The 21199-nt window shown below is 39.2% G+C and overlaps 1 pseudogene; it reads right to left on the reverse strand.

The window, feature by feature from the left end:
- Positions 1–20613: 20613 nt before the first annotated feature.
- Positions 20614–20708, reverse strand: LOC116869600 (annotated as a pseudogene).
- Between the last annotated feature and the right edge of the window lie 491 nt (positions 20709–21199).

A 21199-nucleotide genomic window follows, 5' to 3' on the forward strand; every position in this document is an offset into this window, starting at 1 on the left:
AGGCTTTCAGAACAACTTTCAAGCAAGCACTGCTGATTCCAAGCAGGTGGTTCATGGAAAGGAAAAAAAAAAAAAAAAAAACCCAAAGCATGAAGTTCAGAGTCAAGATAAGAATAAAATTAAGGATGGGTGGAAAGCAGAGAGCCTCATTTCATCTTGACTTTAAATATTGAGATGGTTCCTAATTTTATATTTACTTAAGTAATATATTTATGCATCCAAGAGCTAAAAAGGGAATGGGGCAGAACACAAGTTTTTACCTTTCCCAATGTTAAAATATACTGAAGGTAAATAGTTGCAGGTTCAAAACCTCATATATTAAATATATTTTTAAAAGGAAACCTTAAGCATCCTTATAATCACTCAAGGGTATCAGAGGGGTATTAAAATGTGTCCCAAGAACACAATATCCTTTCCCTAAGATGTCTCTGCAGCTGAGCTGATCATCTCTGACTTTACCATACTTCAGGTTTATTTATCTTACAGAGTGAAACGTATTCTTTCATTACTTTTAGAGATTAATTCTGTGTGCTGACTTCAACAAGACTTGATGTTTTCCATTTGTGCTCAGTCACATTTTAAGCAACACCCTAGGAGACAGAGTCAGTGCTGTGTACAGGGATTTCACTGCACAGTTCACATCGAGATCAGCAAAAGGGTGGATAAATCCCTAGGTGCAGTTTTAATTTTGTTGCCAGGAAAACAACAACAACAACAACAACAACCAACAACCAGTGTTCAGAGTCCATCAGACTTAGCCTCTCTGATGTGCCTCTTCAAAATGCAATAGGCAGGAAATAGCACATCTTGGCGCCTGACCCCCCCCCACCCCCCCTTGAATCCCAGCTGCCAGCCAAGCTCAGGAGGCTTGGTCTTTGGAGTTCAGTGATCATACTTCCCAGCATTGCAGGTCACCGGTTCCTGAGGGCTGTTTATCTTCTTTTCAGCATTTGGCAGGTGTGCTTTACCAGTATCTTAATTGTCCCTGTGCTTCTTAGATGATTCACAATGATTGCTCCTCATGTCACCTGAACCTACTGAGCAAATTTGCAAGAGTTGTTCATTTTAAAGTATAATATGCCTCCTAGTCCCAATGGCTGAAGAGACCACATAGGCCAACAGCCTTTACTGTGGATTTCTTGATATGCTGCACAATGACTACTTAGGTAGAGTTATGGGATCAAAGTAGCATTCGTTAAGCATCTGTGCTCTGGACTCAGGAATCTAAATCTTGGCCCCACCACCCACCACACAACAGGGCAAGGTACTTACCCTCTTTGAACCCCAAGTTCCTTATCTGTAAAATGGGGATAATAATGGTACCAATTGGGAGGATTTTTAAAAAGCTAATGTATGGGGGCATTCTTAGCCCTGTGCAAATGATATAGCTGCTGAAGATGATTATCATCTCCCTATTTTATGTAATGAAGACTTCTACCTTCGAGTTTCTACATTTAAAATTTTTATTGAATTGTTTTACCAATGAAAATACAGTGAAGTATTTTTGAAACCAGATGCTTTTTCAAGTTTTATTTATTTATTTATTTTACGATTTTATTTATTTGAGAGAGACAGTGTGTGTGTGTGTGTGTGAGAGAGAGAGAGAGAGAGCGCACAAGCTGGGGAGAGAGGCAAAGGGAGAGGGAGAAGCAGACTCCCGGATGAGCAGGGAGCCCAGGTTGCCAAGGAAATTTCACTTCGGTGATTTTTTTTTTAAGATTTTATTTATTTATTTGACAGAGAGAGAGAGAGATCACAAGTAGGCAGGGAGGCAGGCAGAGAGAGAGGGGGAAGCAGGCTCCCTGCTAGGCAGAGAGCCGGATGCGGGACTCGATCCCAGGACCCTGAGATCATGGCCTGAGCTGAAGGCAGAGCCTTAACCGACTGAGCCACCCAGGCGCCCCTGAAAGGGTTTTTTCAGTCTATCCAGTGGATCAGATAAATTAAGTAGAACATTTGAAATTTCATGACTTTCAAGGTTGAACATATATTCTACTGATATTTATTCTCCCATTTGACAGGTTCATGACTTTTTACTCCTCATGTGTTCATCCTCATAGCATGACTGTCCCCGAATCTGATAACTTTACCTCAAATGGTGTCTTCTGTTTTCTGATAACCACACTCAGGCCTCTTGAAATATACTCTTTAATGAATTTGTTCTTGCCATCAGTTTGGCGGCTTCCTCAGTCTACAAAAGAAATGAGATAGGTTTCACCAGATGTCCCAGAATGTCTTCTAGATGTAGGCTTCCATAAATCTAAGTGTGTTTTTCATTTGCTGGGTAGCCTGGGAAAATCTAGAATTTGAGGACACACCTGATTATTTACTGGAGAAATTAAGTGGTTAAAAAAACTCAGAGATGGGAAAGGTAAGTCAGGAGAGTGGCAGCAAGCAATGGGAAGAAAAAAACCAAGGGTCGATGATGTTGGACTTTTGCATGGAGAATAAACATGTACAATTTAAGGAGGTATGTAGGAGGTGAGCCAAGCATGCAGTGATCAGTGTATATTCCTAATGTCTAGAAGGACTGTAAGACCAAACCACACTGTGAGAACAGATATTACTAATCATTCATTCATCCATTTTCTTCACATGTTCACCAGCCAATATGTTTTGATCCCCCTTATTGCCAGGTGTAAGGATGCTCCCCAGGGCCCTGAATTGGCTTCTGTTCTGCTTGTATTTCAAGCGTAGGGGCCATCTTGTATCTTATAAAAGTATGCTTATGGAAGTATCTTCTTTTCACTTTTTTTTATTTGAAAGAGTCTATATCTTCTTGAATATTATGAAAAAAATTAAGATGAGGTCTAAAATTAGCTTCTAATGTCTGTAATAAACATTTCCAGAAGGTACCTACCTTCCAATGTTTCTTGGACACTTTGTTCCCCTTACTGAATATTACATAGTACTTTCCAAGTTCACATATATAGCTACAATATACAACTTGAGACTTAAAAATGAAAAAAAAAATGTTCAATGACCAAAACTGATTCAGTTATCCAATCTGAATACCAATAACAAAATTAAAAAATGATCAGAGAATTCCCTCCAAAAGAATCCCCTAGCCTCAGATAGCTTTGTGGGTAAGACTTTCAAATGTTCAAAAAGCACATGATTCTCATCCTTTGTAAAAAAAAGATTAAAAAAAATGGAAACTTATATAATTAATTATTAAAAAAACTAAAATTACATTGGTACCAACAACTAAAGCAATAGCAACAACTATAAACCAAATTTACACATCAATATAAATGTAAAAATCTTGGGTAAAACACCTACAAATTAAACTTTAAAGTGCATTTAGGGAGTTCCCACCATGTCCAAGTAGGATTTCTCCAAGAAATGGGAAGGTTTTTTTAAAATTAAGAAATATACTAATATTAACAATTGTACAGACTAAAAATGGCCACAAATTCCTTGACATTTCTCCTATTGAGAGGAAGGATCTATGTGGCTTCTTCTTGCATCTAGGATGATCTGTGACTGCTTTGACCAGGTTAGAATGGTGGAAGGAACACTATACCAGCTCTGAGTCCAGTATTTGAGAGGACAGCAGCTCTCATTTTGGTTTCTTGGAACCCTGAGCCGCTCGTGAGAAGTTTGGCCACCCTGCTACAGAGTCCACATAGAGAGGTTCTGAGGCTACACAGAGAAGGACCAGAGCCTAGCTGAGCATCCTTCCAGCTATCCCCGCAAGACACCAAGCAGATGAGTAACGCCATCTTGGACCCTTCAAACGACCCAAGTGCTAGCTGCATACCATCAAATGACCCCACTCAACATCATATGGGAAGAAGTGTCATCTGGCTGAGACCTACTTAAATTCTTAACCCACAGGGCACCTGGGAAGCTCAGTCGGTTAAGCTGGGCCCTGGAGCCTGCTTAAGATTCTCTCTCTCTCTCTCTCCCTCTGCCCTTCCCCACACCCACTTACTCTCTCTCAAAAAAAAAAAAAAAAAAAAAATTCCTAACCCACAAAATCACAAGATATAATAAAAAAGTTGTTGTTTTATTTTGGGTTGTTTGTCAAACAAATGGATAAACAATGGATAACTGGAACAATTGTCCAACAATATGTGAACTGATGATTCACATAAAAAAGAAAATACCTAATTTATATTACAAATCTTTAATCTTGGAAGCACAGCAAACAGAAATCCACAATGCCATTTTTGGGTGCAGAGTTCATGTGATCTTTTTGAAAGGTATTTTGGTAATAATGCATTCAAATATAAAATTTGCAGACTTTTTATCTAGAAATTTCACTGCTAGGCATTCCTTCTAAGGAAATAACCCACTAAGGGCCAATGATCTGTATATAACGATATTTTGTGCAGAGTTATATATAACAGAGAAAAACTGGTAACAGTCTAAATGCTCACCAGCATAGGACTGGTTAAATAAAATACACACATCCCTCCAATGACATTGTATTCAGGTACCAAAAGGGATGTCTGGAAGATATAAAGCAAAGTGGTTATGTTTATCTCTAAGGCCTAGAATTATGGGAGACTTTCACTTTCTGCTTTATACCCTTGCCCCATTATATATTAGTTTTATTAGTGCTCTCTCACTCTCTATCTCTCAAATGAATAATTAAAAAAAAAAACCTACTCCAGTTATCTAGAGAACTGGACAAGCCTTTCTTATTTGGATTGACTTCCACTTGAACATGTAGCTATGGTAACAACTGAGCATTGCCAGAGAACTCTTATTTGGAGGAGAACGCTTTTATTTTCAAAGCAGCTGCATGTGTCTTCTTATCTGTCTGAATCAACTATTCATTCCATTATTAAACAGAGCTTCTTCTTAAACTGTTTGTATCAGAAGCAGGCTGATACATATTTAAGAGACGTGGAATCTCTCTTTCCTCTCTCTCACAAAAATAAACAAATCAAATCTTTAAAAAGACACACCCAGTGTGTCTGGGTGGCTCAGTCAGTTGAGCATCTGCTTAGGCTCGGGTCAGGATCCCAGGGTCCTGGGACAGAGTTCCGCATTGGGCTCCGAGCTCAGCAGGGAGTCTGCTTCTCCCTCTGTCCCTCCCCCGACTTGTGTGAGTGCTCTCTCTCTCTCTGCTCCACTCTCTCACAAAAATAAATAAATAAAATCTTAAAAGAGATGTGGAATACTCAGAATGGAGGGAAAGCAATGCCAATGAAGTTGGGAGCATTCAAGAGTAGATGGGAGACCAGCAGGATGGTAATGGCGCTGCTTCTGGAGAAGACAGTGATAGGTAAGGAAGTCTCCCACTCTTTTGATTTTAAGGAGTTACCAGTCAAGAGCTATTTTCTTTTCTTCATAAAAGTATAAACATCTTAATTTTTCTTGACACAAGTTTGTTGCTAAAATTCATATAATATGAAGGAATTAATAGCCCCCTCATACCTCCTGTTTGTAATCCCATACCCCTAGAGATAAATGCTGTTACCAGTTTATTCTGTGCACTTACAGATATTTTATGGATATATAGTTTACACACACACACACACACACACACACATATGTGATATGTATGTATGTGTGCATGGGTGTAAATATTTAATTTTTAAACACAAATGGGGTCTCTATCAGTTAGGATTAGATTTGGCTACACATAACAGACACTCTTAAAAATACAATGTGAACAAAATAAATGTTCACTTCTCTCTCACAAGAAAAACAAAACAAAACAAAAAACCAGGAGGTAGGTAGTCCAGGGCTGATTGGTGGCTTCATAGTCATGAGGAAGTTGTCACCTTCCATTTTCTCATTCTATAATCCCTACAGTATGGTCCTTGTCTTCCTGGTACAAGATGGTCCAAACTTCAAATATTACATTCCAAGCAGCAGAGGTGAGGAATAAGGACACAACTGTCCTTTTTAAGGAAACTTCTGATTATACCTCATTGACCAGAAATTAGTCATAGCCACATCTTTGAAAGGGAGACAGGGAGTATAATCTTTCAGCTGAGTGACATTGTGCCTAGCCAAACAAAAGGGTCCCTTGATTTGAAGAAGTAGAAGGTTATTTCACAGGGAACTGACATTCTCTCCCAATGTCATACTATTTTAATGTTCTATAACCTGCATTTTCTTTTTCTTTTTTTTTTTTTAAGATTTTATTTACCTATTTGACAGAGAAAGACACACAGAGAGAGGGAACACAAGCAGAGAGTGGGAGAGGGAGAAGCAAGCTTCCCGCGGAGCAGGGAGCCCGATGCGGGGCTTGATCCCAGAACCCTGGGATCATGACCTGAGACAAAGGCAGACTCTCAACAACTGAGCCACCCAGGCACCCCTATGACCTGCATTTTCTTTTTTTTAAAAGATTTTATTTATTTATTTATTTGACTGACAGAGATCACAAGTAGGCAGAGAGGCAGGCAGAGAGAGAGGAAGGGAAGCAGGCTCCCTGCTGAGCAGAGAGCCCAATGCAGGGCTCAATTCCAGGACCCTGGGATCATGACCTGAGCTGAAGGCAGAGGCTTTAACCCACTGAGCCACCCAGGAGCCCCTGACCTGCATTTTCTGCTTAATATATTTTTAAGAGCTGCACTCTATTACATTCTATTACATAACATTCTATTACATAACAATTACATGACTATCCTCAGTTGTTATAGTTGTTCTTGGTTTAACTAAATCCTTATCAAAGGGTATCTGAGTTGTTTTATTTCTTTTTTTTTCCTCCCAGAAAGATATTTTCTACTCCTTGTATGGGAAAAACACTGAAGACAATTTCCACGATACCATTAACTTCTGGGCTCATACCTCTCTAAACATTTCTAACTTTGCACTCAATTCAGTGCAATGTGCACTTACTAGAAGCCACTTTCCTTTCCTGTACTTTATATATAATGCTCCTTGAGGCTCAGACCAGAGCCCCTTTTTATCAATCCCTATGGCTTCAAATCTCTGTTAGTGGGTCCTATTGAGTACATAATCTTTAGCCCACTTCTAGGAATTTGTCCTACAGATACACCTTCAAATGTCAAAAGATATATATTCATGAATTCTCATTAAAGCATTATTGGTAGTAACAGCAAAAACAGCCACAAAGGCAGAAAAAAATCCTGGTTTTCATTAGATGAGTCAAATAAATTCTGCTACATTTATGTAATGGGATACAATGCAACCATTAAAAACCACTGATCTATGGGTACTACTACACAAATTTATCCAAGACATCTTAGTGGAGGTAAAAATAAGATGCAAAGCAATATGCATAACATTATCATATTTGTGTTAAAAAATAAACAAAAAGAAGTATACAAACACATTCTGTACAACTTGACCTTCATATTGTAAGTGGGTCTAAAAAAACTCAGTGGCCCAAGATACGAGTTTCCATTACCATGAGGTTAATGAAATGACCCCACCTGGAGTTAGGATCCAGTTTGGAAACCCAAATCCTACCTAGTCCTAACTGCAGTTTGGTGCTACCTGGTGGCAGTAATCCACTACAGTTTAAATATTCCTGGGTGCAGCTTCTAGAAAAGCAGTAGTGCTTCCAGAAATCCTATGATTAATTGGCTCCATTTTGCCTAAAGGGATTGGGCCCAGAAGATAGTGAAGATATGGAAGCCCACGTTTTTGCCTCCCCATTTCCTGAATAAGGCAGCCTGTTGACTTCCTTTCCTTCCCACCCACCGTATCTTGCCTTCCCACTGCAAAGCCTGGGCTGAGATAGAACAAGACCTCAATTCATTGTATCAGAATCTAAACTCCCCCAAGGCCCACTCTGCCAGTTGCATTGCATATGCTTACATTTATAAGTTCTGCTGTTTTCTTTACATTAGTATGTCTTTTTAAAAGTAAAATTAATTGACATGGAAGGAACTGCTGAACTGGAGGAAATAGTGGTTATGAACAGATAAGCTATGGTTGAAACCACTTGATTAATAGTATTTATTTATTTATTTTTAAAGATGTTATTTATTTATTTGCAAGAGAGAGAAAGAGAAGCACACTTCCCATTAAGCAGGGAGCCCCGATGTGGGGCTCGATCCAAGACCATGAGAACATGACCTGAGCACCCCTGATTAATAGTATTTAAAACACGCACACGCACACACACACACACACACACACAGGATGCCTATCAAAGTGCTGATGCTGGAGGCGGGATCGCCCCAAGGGGGCAATGAAGAGATTGACAAAAAGCTTCCCACAGTCCTAATTGGAAAATCTCCAGCTTCTCTGATGACAAGTGACACAGAAAGGACAACTGACCTTACCAAAAAACTAAAGGGAATATTTGCTGATGCAAAGACCCTCATCCAAAGATGATCCAGGTCCCCAAACTTGTCACTTAATATCTCCACTTACTACCGGATACCAAGAACCAGAATGATTTGGGGGGAATTGGGAGTATATTTTTTTTAATTTTATGTATTTATTTGACAGAGAGAGAGTGTGTGTGAGCATAAGCAGGGCAAGCAGCAGAAGGAGAGGAAAAAGCAGGCTCTCTGATGAGCAGTGGCCCAACTTGGGGCTTGATCCCAGGACTCTGGGATCATGACCCGAGCCAAAGGCAGATGCTTAACCGACTGAGCCACTCAGGTACCCCGGGAATTAAGAGTCTTACCATGATTCCTGCTGGAATGTAGCTGGCAATGCTACATGTGGAAGGCATCCCAGTGGATCACAGTGAGCTCACCTTCATACCACCACTTCAGGTGAAACCAACAGGCTGCCCACTCTGTTTCTGTGGTTACCAGGCCAGAGTGACTGAAGGGTGATAGAATGTGTGAGTAGCAGAGTGTATTTCAAGGACTCAGTGATCACGGACAGGAGATATGGTGTATAACTCAAATGTCTATTGACAATTGAAATCCATGGCTGAGTGGCTTTGTGTCTTAAGCCTTTTTTTTTTTTCACATTTCTTATATTTGAAGAAATAAAATTTGCACTTTTCCTCAATTCCTTTTCCTTTTGTTCTATTTCATTTAACAATCATATTAAGAATTGTTTCTCTTGGGGCACCTGGGTGGCTCAGAGGGTTAAATCCTCCGCCTTCAGCTCAGGTCATGATCCCAGGGTCCTGGGATCAAACACCACATCGGGCTCGCCTCTCAGCGGGGAGCGTGCTTCTCCCTCTCCCTCTGCCTGCCTCTCTGCCTACTTGTGATCTCTGTCTGTCAAATAAATAAATAAAATCTTAAAAAAAAAAAGAATTGTTTCTCTTTTTCCTTGTTTCCCTTAGGAAATTAATAATGGCTGTTTTAAATCAAAAGACATACAGATCATTTTCTAAAAATCATGTGTTAGCATAGTTAATTATGGAAATACTCTTTAGGCAAGGCAGTTATTTAGTTTTTTTTTAAGGTGATTAGTTTATATATGCCATACAAAGGGGAATTCATAGCAGAAATTCATAGAGAATTTATTTGGGGATTCTTCTGTTATTCTCAGCAATCTTATTTCTCAGAATTTTTCTTTATTGCAAAATTCTATTTAAAATATGTTGTCCATTAGAGTGGCATTATTAATCCATAAATAGAACTTATTCTCTCTAAAACACTCATGGGTTACAAATATTCACATATAAGTCATGTTTTATTTCTATATAGGGGAATAAATGATTTTTTAAATTTGTTTATTCAATTCAGTGTAAAGATGTATCGAAAACTACACTGGCTTTATGATATATAAATTGGACCACTTTCAGATTATTCTTCAAATATCTTGGGATGGCTGACTGATGTATGCATAATGCAAGTAATTTCTGTTTTAAATTTACATGTGACTTTTTTATGCTTAGTTATACATAAGGCACATGTTATAAATAAGAGCAACAGCAATTAAAAAAAACCATGAATTGTATTGAGATTAAAAACTGAAGCTAGGGGCGCCTGGGTGGCTCAGTGGGTTAAGCCGCTGCCTTCGGCTCAGGTCATGATCTCAGGGTCCTGGGATCAAGTCCCGCGTCGGGCTCTCTGCTCAGCAGGGAGCCTGCTTCCCTCTCTCTCTCTCTCTCTCTCTGCCTGCCTCTCTGTCTACTTGTGATCTCTCTCTGTCAAATCAATAAATAAAATCTTTAAAAAAAATAAATAAATAAAAATAAAAACTGAAGCTATTTTTCAAGAAATGAAAAATAACTGAGTACAAAACATTATCCCAAATGATTCAAAGTCACCACTTAGCATCAATAAAACTGAGCATGATTCGACTGTCCACACACAATCTCCAAACATTGTTAGATGTTTCATTCCTGCTTATTCCCACTGATGATTTTTTTAAAAAAATCAATGTTGATACCCAAAACTAAACAAAACAAAATCAAATCAAAACCATCAAAGCACAAGACAAAAGAAGGGCTAGTATTCTGGGGAGAAGGAGGATAGAAACAAAATACAGGTAATAACAGACTAACAAAGAAAACTTAACTGTGTATCTTTAATACCATTAATACAGTTTTTGTTTAATGACAATCTGAAATAGCAAATCCATGAAACTCAAACAACAGAATCTTTCCCCTCAAGCAAAAGGAAGTAAGCACAGGAAACCTCTTCCTTCTGGGCAAAACAGATACTGAAACAGCTGTTAGGATGTAGAAAAAGGAGGGCGCGCGGGTGGATAGGTGGTTTGGATCTACACATGTGCTCCTAACTCTCCTGAATTCTGATACTTCACTTCCACCCCCAACAACCCTTCCTTTATGTAGACTATGGGAGAGCTACCATTACTCATGGAAATGATCCAAATCCTCTCAGTATACTGGAACAGAAAAGATAGCGGCTCCTCACTCTTCCAGAGCATCTGTACATAAAAACATCCACTCCTTACAGGGAAACTAGAAATGAAAAGAAAAAATAAATTCACTAGGAAGCAAAGTATACAAAGACCAATATATATCTTTGAAATTTATAATTAACAATGGATTTTTGTTCTGGGATATATATCCCATTAATCTAAATAATTTGGCATAGAATCTAGGACATAGCAGCCATTCAGTAAATATTTGCTGAGTGCGTGAATGAGTAAAAATATATCACATAGCCAATATTCTTAAACTGAGGACAGCAAGGTTATTGTTTCTCCTCGAACGAATTAAGTACACCTCCTGCCACAGCAATTCTAGTTTGCATTCAGTACACTTGAGGACATCAGGAACTAAAGTTATTATCTCGAAAAGAAAACAAATCTGTACACAAAGCAAATGTGTATTGTGCACCTACCGCGTATGAGCCTCTGCACTTGGCAATCCTGGGTCACTACAAGAAGTGTAAAACAAGGGTGATGGGAAACACTGGCCAAATCAGTGAGGCAGCTAAGCCCACAGCAAATGCCCTTCCTGTGAAAACATCTTTGGCTGTCTATCTGTCTCACGGGGGTCCGTGACCCCAGCCACAGGCGACAGCAGGAACATCTGAAGGAGCACAAAGTCAGATGAGGTACCAAGGGAGCCAAATGGAAGGGACAAATGTAAACCACAGGGCTTCCTGCCCTGCCCTGAGTTAAAAAGGTTTATCATTCTCTGGTTCTCAAGAGCTCTCCTGTTTCATCAGCCATCCACAGAGGTGACTGAAATGTCACACCAGTTCTGAAAGGGTCAACATAGTTTTTGAAAAAAGTGATTCTCCTTGCAAATACCACGGACCAGTAATCCATTATGTGTTTAGAGCAACTTGTTCATTCATTTGCCAATGGATAAATAGTTCTAATTTTTGGCAATTGTGAAAAAGCCATTATAAACATTTGTGAACAGGTTTTTGTGTGGCTACATACCTTATTTTCTCATGGGTAAATATCTAGAAGTGGGATTGCTGGGTCATATGTGTATGTGTATGTTTAACTTTTTAATAACTGCCAAACTCTTTTTTTTTTACCTCTCACCCCTATAACTGCCAAACTGTTTTTTCAAGTGTCTATACATTTTGCATTCACACCAGTGATGCATGTGAGTTCCAATTGCCCTGTATCTTCACTAGCACTTTGTGTTATCGGTTGCTTTAAAATTTTTTTTCTGATGGGGAGTGTGTTGTGGTGGTTTTCATCGCATCTCCCTGGTAACTAATATGTTGAACATCTTCTCATTTGCTAAGTGGAGAGGTGGTTTGGAACCACAATATTTGCCATTTGTTTTGAATATTTGTTTACCTTATAATATTTGACTGTTTGCTAGACAAATTAAAATTATATTTAGTGATAATTTGAAACCCAGCATGATGTTAGATCTTTTTTCTTTACAATATACCTTAATACTTTAGCTGTCTGGGACCAAGCTTTGAGGGTTTTTTGGTTGTTTGTTTGTTTGTTTTCTGAGGGTTTTTTTGTTTGTTTGTGTGTGTGGTTTTTTTTTTTTTTTCAGGCTGGAAGAAAATCCAGACCCCCAGACCCCAGGCTTCTAGGTTGTAGCCTTCGAGTGTCTCAAGAGGAAGAGATATTACATTAGGGCCTCTCTGTCTTTGAAGGGGATGAATGCCAATCCCGAAACCTTCATGCAACTGAGTCCTCAAAACCTTAACTCTGGGTCTCAGCTGCTTTCAGTGGGTTGCCAAAAAGCCTCAGAACCAATTTTTAGTCCTTGGATTCCAGGATATAGTGTGGGTCATTTCCCAAAACCTCAGTGAAGCTCTGCTTTTCAGTTTCCTTTTGACTATCAGTAAATCCTCCTTTGGTTCACCTTTTTGAACTATAATCATTTCCTTGTTCTAATTTCTTACTATCTCATTAGGTCTCCAATGCATGCAAGAATGTGTGTTTGTGTGTGTGTGTGTGTGTGTATTTCAGCTTTTTCAATTGTCTTGAATGGGAGGTACAGATGGAATCCTCTAGTCTATCAGCCCTTGAATCTGAAATGAGAGGTTGTTGTTCTAGGAAATTTTCGGTGTAGCTGGAATAGAGTGTGTACAAGGAGAACAGGGGGCATGAGATTAAAAATGTGGAGTCAGAGAGGTAGCTGAGGGTAATGTCAGGTCATACTGTTTTTGATTTTACTCTGAATGAGTAGCAATCAAATGTTTTGAGCAAAAGGGTGACTTGATCTTACCTGCAAGTTAAATAGATCCTTTTGTCCTCTATGTTGAGAATAGACTGTGGTGGGGAAGGGTTAGGGAAAGGGGAAGGAAAACAGGGTCCCATTAGGAAGTTATTGAAATAATTCAGGTGAGGGGGTGAAGCATGATGAAAACTGGGACCAAGAAAATAGCAATGGCGGTGGTGAAACGTGTTGAAATTTTTTTATACACAGTATTTTGCAGGTAAAACTAATAGGATTTACTGAAGCATATAGGGTACAGAGGAAGACATGAAATAAGGTATTTGCCTGGGCAACTGGAAAGACAAAGCTCATTTCCTGAGATGTAGAAGGCTGTTCAGGAGAGGTTTGTCAGTGGAGCAATTGATGATGTTGTTGTAGAATCAGGAGTTTGATTTGGGACAGGTTAAGTTTGAGATCCCTATTAGATATTTGAGTGAAAGTGTGAGTAGATGGTTGGCCATGAGCTTGTAATTTAGGAAAGAGATTGGGCTAGAAACGTAAGTTTGGGAATTGTGGGTGTGTAGACGCTTTCAAAGCTAAGAGACTGGGGATGGTGTTACCTACAGAGTAAATAAAGAATTTAAAAGTTCTTAGGCTAAACCCTTAAGCTTCCTAACACTTGGCAGTCAGTACATAAAGAGGACCTGACCAGCCAGTGGAATAGAAGGAAAACCAAGAGATATTGATGTCTCAAGCCAAATGAAGGTTTCAAGAAGGAAGCATGATCAACAGTTCTGGGAGGTGCAAATAAAGCCATGGATTAAATAGTGTTCAGGTCATTGATGACCTGGACAGGGGCTATTTCAGTAAATGAGATTGATAAAAGGAAAATGATCCTTCTATTTCTTTAAAAATAGCTTTTATCAAGTTTAACACAAAAGGTGAAGCTTATTGTACCAAGATGAGATTTGCTAATTTTCCTCTGAGCAGTTAATGTGAATTACATTGATAAGCCAATTACTCAAAGAGGTTTTACTTATTCTGGATAATCTCATCATTACTTAAAGTAGGGCTTTTAATACCTGAGAAAGACATACCTTTAATTAAGAAGGAAAAGGCAAACTTTAGAAGAGTAAATCCAAAAAATAAATGGGATTTGACAATACTAGCTTTAGGATGACATCTGTTCTTTGAGCAAAACCCAAGAAAAACAATTCTAGTAGGACCCTCAGGGCAGCAGCAAATAACAGTCTTGCATGCTGTCATCTCCACAGATAGAAGTGCTTCCCCATCCCTCCCATGAAAAACACTCAGTGGTCTGTGCCTTTATTTATCTGAAGCGTTATTTCTTTGGCCTCGGAAATAGCTTTGTGTACTCCAATTTCTGAATTGTTTTTTATTTTTCATATTCTCAAATTCCTCTTATTTATCTAATATTCTCATATTTTGTGATATGGGAGCAGGTGGTTATTACATAATTTTTGAGCTCTTATAAAAAATAAAAGTAACATTCAGAATCTTTAAAGAACACAAACAAGCTTTCATGTCTACAATTTCTCAAACATTTTCTTGAATTAAAAAAATAATAAAACATTGAGTACTACAATTATTTCTAAATTCTGTATACCACTATAATTAGTTCTTTCAAATTTTGGTTTAAACGTAACTTTCTTTTCCCCAATATATTAGAGAATGTATTTATTCTCTAAATTTCCATACAGAATAAGAAATTAAATATTCCTTCATCAGAAATAGTTCCCGATTGTCTTTCATTTAAAATTTTTGTTTCAATCAAATATTAGATATGTTTAAGCTATTTGAGATATTTAAAATTTGGAATGATTCCTTTTTTTTTTTTTAAGATTTTATTTATTTATTTGACAGACAGAGATCACAGGTAGGCAGAGAGGCAGGCAGAGAGAGAGGAAGGGAAGCAGGCTCTCTGCTAAGCAGAGAGCTTGATGCAGGGCTCAATCTGAGGATCCTGGGATCATGACCTGAGCGGAAGGCAGAGGTTTTAACCCACTGAGCCACCCAGGTGCCCTACATTTTTTTTTAAAGTTTTCTTTATTTATTTGAGAGAAAGGGAGAGTGAGAGAGCAAACATGAGAAGGGAGAAGGTCAGAGGGAGAAGCAGACTCCCCACAGAGCAGGAAGCCCAATGGGGGGCTCAACCCAGGACTCCGGGATCATGACCCAAGTCTAAGGCAGTGGCTTAACCAACTGAGCCACCCAGGCGCCCCTGGGAATGGTTCCTTTTTAAAGCCCATTTTGATACCTTTATGGACACAGAAAGTCTTTTAGTTTGAAGAAAAATAAGGCACACTGATAGCATGGTTACAATATAACAGTGTTTAAGAATGATAATGTTGGAGACCATCACACTTGGGTTTAAATTCCACATCTTCTACTAAATAATTTCATAACCTTGAAGTCAGCCACTCAATCTTTCTTAACCTCATTCCTCATCTTTAAATGGGGATAAGAATACCTGCGTCGCAGGATTATTGTGACAATTTTACAAGATAGTATATGAAAAGCACTTAATACAGGGCCAAGACTTGGGTAGGTATTGAATAAAAAATTACTATTGAGGAGCGCCTGGGTGGCTCAATGGGTTAAGCCTTTGCCTTCAGCTCAGGTCATGATCTCAGGGTCCTGGAATCGAACCCCATGTCGGGCTCTCTGCTCAGCGGGGAGCCTGCTTCTCCCTCTCTCTGCCTGCTGCTCTGCCTACTTGTGATCTCTCTCTCTCTCTCTGTCAAATAAATAAATAAAATCTTTAAAAAAATTACTATTGATCACCATCATCATCATCATTAGAACAGGACAATCTCCAAAGTCAAGTAGCTCAAAAGAAAAAAAAAGCTAGAGTAAGTATGATCATTGCCAAACGTTAGAATTCGATGTCACAAGGGAGATATCTATATTAAGGCTTTAACAATAAAACACACTAAAGGAGAGAGGTCAGGATGATTCATTCCATTCCTTGTGCTGGATTCCAAGTATATATATATATCTCAAGTTAGCCTGACAACAACCCCAGAAGGGAGCTAGTATATGCCTACCTAATGGATGAGAAAATGGAAACTCAGAGGGGTGAAGTGATTTGGTCAAGACTATACAGCTGTTAATTTGCAGAATCACCACTCTACTCCAATTGTTTGACTCCAAAGCCCTGTTTCAACTAAACTTCCAAAGTAGAGTCACTTTGGGAAGTATTTCAGCTGGACCACTCACCCTCATCCAGACTACATCTGCATTGAAAACATGAGCTTGGGGGTAGCATAGTCTTTATCAACTCTCAACTTTTATTCTCTCTCTCATCCATAATCTAATCACACCAAAGGAACCCCAGAATTAAGAGAGTTAATAACAACACCTGCTGCCTGTGTATAGCCTAACTCTCCTGGCTCGAATCTGCCAACTCTTCTCTGCATGGAGTTGGAATATTTCACTACCCTGGATAGTGCCCTTCTCCATACTGAGCGAATTTGATGGAGCTGGACCGGGACTGACTATACTTCCCATGGTCCTAGGAATGCAGTCACGATAATTACCAGTCAACTTTGGGTTGAAGAAGTTGCCTGACTCAGCAAGGCTGGCATTTCCTCCTACACAATTCTCTCCAGTTCGTTGGCAATGGTATCCAGGAGAAGCTGGAGAATTCTGATAACAGCTTGCTGGTTGGATTCCAGGAGGATAGCTCAGATTCTGCTGAAGACTCATCAGAAAGTGGAGAAATACTGACAAAGGAAGTTAATGATAACCCCTTTGGAAACTTTGACTACCTCTACAGATGCCTTCACACCTATTTAAAGCACCATCTTGGAGCTAACTGAGACACCAGAAAATAAAACAAACCCCATGAATGGAAATTAACAATCAGGCTGTGACCCACTTAAGTAGCTGTTGTGCTGCTTGCCAAAGGCCTGCCAGAGAGCATACCCTGGGTTAATGGCTTGATACCTTCCCTTTCATCACTTTTAGATGGAAATTACAATTGTCTCCTAATTGCCTTGAAGAACTGTGTCCTCTTCCTTCTTCACCTCCATTCTTGCTGGCTTTTCCTAACTGTTTAACTGCTTCATAGAACACAACAAGCAAAGAACGAGGAAAGGTGACGGGCTCAAACAATTGTGGATATTGACATGTTGCTATATTTACCATACAATATAGAAGACATGAATCTTGATTGAAGACACTGAGTATTTGTGTAAGCTGTGGGCAATACTGGGCATACTCAGAGTGATTCATAAATGTTCTTTAAAGGCCTTTCAAGCTCAGGACACAATCAACACCTCTAGTTACACTTCCTTTGCTGTTTAATCTATGCTTTTATCCAGCACTGTCCAATAGGAACAAAATGTGAGTGACCTCTGTCATTTTAGTTTCTAGTAGCCATCTTTAAAAAATTAAAAGAAGCAGGTGAAACTAATATTAATAATATATTTAAACCCAATGTATCTAAAATGTTATTTTAACATGTAATCAATACAAAAATTTATTAATGACATCAATCATTCTTTTTGGGGGGGTACCAAGGCTTCAGAATCTAGTGTGGGGTTTTTGTTTGTTTGTTTGTTTGTTTGTTTAAGATTTATTTATTTATTTGAGAGAGAGAGAGAGAGCATGAGGAGCAGGGTCAAAGGGAGAAGAAGAGAGAATCTGAAACAGATCCTGCACCAAACATGCAGGCTGATGTGGGGCTTGATCTCAAGACTCTGAGACCGAAACCAAGAGTCGGGGGCTTAACCCACTGTACCATCCAGGTATCCCTAGAATCTAGTATATATTTTACACATACAGCTCCTTTCAATTCTAACTAGCCACACTTCAAGTGTTCGTTAGCCTGACGTAGTTAATGGTGACCTCATTGGACAGTATAGGTCCAAAGAAGTTGGAAGAATAAACCATAAGGAAGTAGTACAAGTTCTCCAGAGGAAAGTAAACACAGAAGGTTTAAGGTATCCTTGTTGCATAGGGTGCCTGGGTGGCTCAGTCAGTTGGACAGCTACCTTTGGCTCGGGTCATGGTCTTAGTTAGGGTCCTGGGATTGAGCCCCACATCAGACTCCTTGCTCAGCGGGGACCTGCTTCTCCCCTGCCTGCCACTCCCCCTGCCTTCTGCCTGCTCTCTCCCTCGCTCGCTGTGTCAAATTAAAAGAAAAAAAATCTTAAAAAACAAACAAACTTTGGACCCTAGGAGGGTGTGTTGGGAGTCAACAGGAATTAACCCACACCATTTGGTCTAATTTTGAAGGAAGTAGGGGCTGAAAGGAGAAGATGTCCAAGTTGTGAAATGTCTTAAAGGCACAGAGCTTTACAAGCTAAGAGCTTCCTGCCAAGAAAAGGACAGGTTTTTTTTTTTTTATAATTTTATTTTTTATAAACATATATATATATTTTTTTTTTCCCCCAGGGGTACAGGTCTATGAATCTCCACGTTTACAAACTTCACAGCACTCACCATAGCACATACCCTACCCAATGTCCATAACCCCCCCCCAAGAAAAGGACAGTTTAAATGAGCCCGTGAGAGTGATGAGAAGCGTGAGGATGGGGGAGAGAAGGATCTATTACTTCTGAGACCCTTTCTAACTAGAGGTTTTATGATTCCATATTTCCTATAACTTTGTTAATGAGTACTTTTGAAGTGTTTTTTTTTTTTTACAAATGCTTGTTCTTTTTAAATAATTTAGATATTCAATATAAAATGTCTATGCTACAAATTCAGGGAATGAAAATTTTAAGTGCCAGTCCCACCCTAAACAGAGGAACATGGTTCCAAGTTTCTGGGGTTCACATAAAAGAAGGTTCTAACTTATTTGTAGGTACTTTGAATAGTTGCCTAAAACATCAACTGGCATCTGAGAGACCCTGGTCCTAGTTCAGCTCTCTTAGTTTACAGAAATGTCAACTTTGGATGAGTCTCTTAAACTCTCTACGTATCGTCTACATGATGGAAATAATAGTGTCTATCACCCAAGCTTGGTGAAAGAATCTACTTAGATAATATGCAAAGTTCCAACAAAATTCTCCATAAATGGGTAGTGATTATGCCTTGTTACTTTGCAGTTTTGATTATTCACGTATAGCCATTCCCATCTAGTAAAATCTTTGGAATGGTTTCCTCCTGTTGGTGGAAATTTTCCTTAGAGCAACAGCCAAATAAGTGGCTATGTAAAATAGTATTTCTTTTAATTCCAAAGGGCTCCTTTCCAAAACAGCCACTTAGGAACAAGAGCCACTGAAAAGTGATTCATGTCCTCTCATCGGCCCGTGGCAGGACCTGGCTTGTGTAGCAGCATCAGACTAAACTGCAAAGAACCAGGACCAGACACATCCTTTGCCAGGGGGGTCCCAGCAGAGTTCTTGCAGACTGTTCTATGGCGTGCTGTGGCTCAAATTCAATTCTAAGCTCTAGTTGTATGACTAAAAGCCTAAAGGAGAAAAACAAAGAAACAAAACAAAACAAAACCCCCAAACAGCCTCAAAGTCCTCTGACAACAAGAAACCTGTGGCTATTGCTCTAGTAGGGCCAATGGGCCATGAGAGGCATTTCCATTTTGTAGCTCTCTTACTAACCAAAAACACAGGAGAGGTTTCCAAATAAATGTACATTCATGAAGAATAAGTCACAGCAGGGTGTGTGGATGGGAAGCAGCACAAAATTTATTAGCCATCTCTGTTAAATACCATGCATTTAGAAGTCTCGTCAGAAAACGGTACCTGCTTATAGGACTCACTTTCTTTTAAGTCACAGCTTTACATTAATGGCTTATTCTGGAGACAATATTGCTCATTCCCAAGGATTGTTTAGCATTTCTAAAATATCACACTGATTAGAGTACTTTGATAAGCTCCATTGTTCAGGGTCTGGATCTGGATCCTTGACTGATAGGTCTCACCCAAGGATCTGATAGGCCACAACCAGGGAATTTATTGACTTGTTTCTAACAAAATAGATAACTTCAAGGTCGAGAACCTAATTTTGAGCCACACAGACTAACCATCAGAACTTTGGCCTTACTAGTTACTAGTTTGTGACCTTGACAAATTATTCTCTAAGTCTCAGTTTCTTCTTCTATCCACTATGGATAAAAAGATAATCTACTTCATTAGGATTGTTATTAGGGTCAAATAGAAAGCCTATAAAGTGCTTAACATAGTGCCTGGCATGCGGTAATATTTCAATAAATGTTGGCTGTTTTCCTGTATAAGACTGGTGGGAATTGGGGCACCTGGGTGGCTCAGTGGGTTGAAGCCTCTGTCTTTGGCTCAGGTCATGATCCCGGGGTGTTGGGATCGAGCCCCGCATCGGGCTCTCTGCTCAGTGGGGACCCTGCTTAATGCCCATCACCCAACTACCATATCCCCCCATCCACCACCCATTCCCCAACCCTCAGTTTATTTCCCAGGGTCAAGAGTCTCTCGCTCTTTGGTTTCTTCCCATTCAGTTTTCCTTCCCTTCCCCTATGATCCTCCTCTGCACTCTTTCTTATGTTCCACATATGAGTGAAACCATACGATAATTGTCTTTCTCTGATTGACTTATTTTACTCAGCATAAACCCTCCAGTTCCATCCATGTCGTGTAAATGGTAAATATCCATCCTTTCTGATGGCTGAGAAATATTCCATTGTATATATATATATAGACCACGTCTTCATCCGTTCTTCTGTCGATGGATATCTCTGCTCTAAAAACAGGGAAAGCTTCATGGATTTGCATGTCATTCTTGTGCAGGGGCCATGTTATCTTTCCAGTTTTAGTATATGTGCTGCTGAAGAGAGCACAAAGAGCAAGTATCTTTATTCTCATCACAGACATTCCAGAAAAACAGTAACTCATTTTCTGTGAGATCTCTCCAAGGCTCGATGAAAATTAGACAACTATATGTGTTATATCAGTGCTATTGCCTGTGCTGTGAAAAGTGGGAAAATTTTGTTTATTGCTATCTTCAGTGCCTGGCCCAGGTTGGCTTTCTAGAAATAATCAGGAACGAATGAATGAAAGATCTATCCTAAAGCATAACTGTGGCCCTTCATCAGTATCACAGAGATAATATTTCTAAAATATCTTCCATTATTTCCTTGGTAATTTTTTTATTAATCCAGGAGTTCTTTCCCACGCATCCCAACTGCTTTAAAGATAAGCCAAGAAGAGTGCTGTCCTAGAGAAGGAGGTTAGCACCAACGCAATCAAATGTGTTTTTTTTTTAATTTTTGAAAATCAGAAAAGTTTTATAAAGTAACATTTTATTTTATTTTTTATTATAGTATAACTA

Source organism: Lontra canadensis, unplaced genomic scaffold (genome assembly GCF_010015895.1).
Source record: "Lontra canadensis isolate GAN:19392208 unplaced genomic scaffold, GSC_riverotter_1.0 scaffold19, whole genome shotgun sequence".
NCBI lineage: Eukaryota > Metazoa > Chordata > Mammalia > Carnivora > Mustelidae > Lontra > Lontra canadensis.